This window comes from Gekko japonicus, unplaced genomic scaffold, assembly GCF_001447785.1.
Source record: "Gekko japonicus isolate JY-2015 unplaced genomic scaffold, Gekko_japonicus_V1.1 scaffold3828, whole genome shotgun sequence".
NCBI lineage: Eukaryota > Metazoa > Chordata > Lepidosauria > Squamata > Gekkonidae > Gekko > Gekko japonicus.
In genome coordinates this window covers 109,135-109,522 of record NW_015170389.1, presented here as the reverse complement: position 1 = coordinate 109,522, position 388 = coordinate 109,135, and positions in this window count along the sequence as shown.

Genomic DNA, 388 nt, shown 5'->3' with positions numbered 1-388 from the left:
CCGGTTCCCGTCGCGAGGGGAAGGGGAGGGGGCGGGCGGGCGACGGGTCCTTCCGAGCCAGTCGATGGATGAATGAATGCTGTACCCGTAAAGCACAATTGAGCACAAAGGTGTCCTCGCACACTTCACAATAAAACGAGAAAAGACGAACTTGCAATACCTGCCGGGCCTCGCCTGCCTTTGTCGCGCCGACCCCCCCCGACCCCCCCCCGCGCCGCTGAGAGACAGGCTGGGTGGGGTGGGGGTGGGGAGCAGTGTTCCCTCTAAGCTGACTTAATGTGGGCCAGCTCACCGTTTCTTAGCCTCCGGCTCACACATTTTTGTCTTCGCTCAGGAAGGAGGGCTCCAGGGCAAACTAATTGATGCCGTATCGCCTGCTCACAACTTT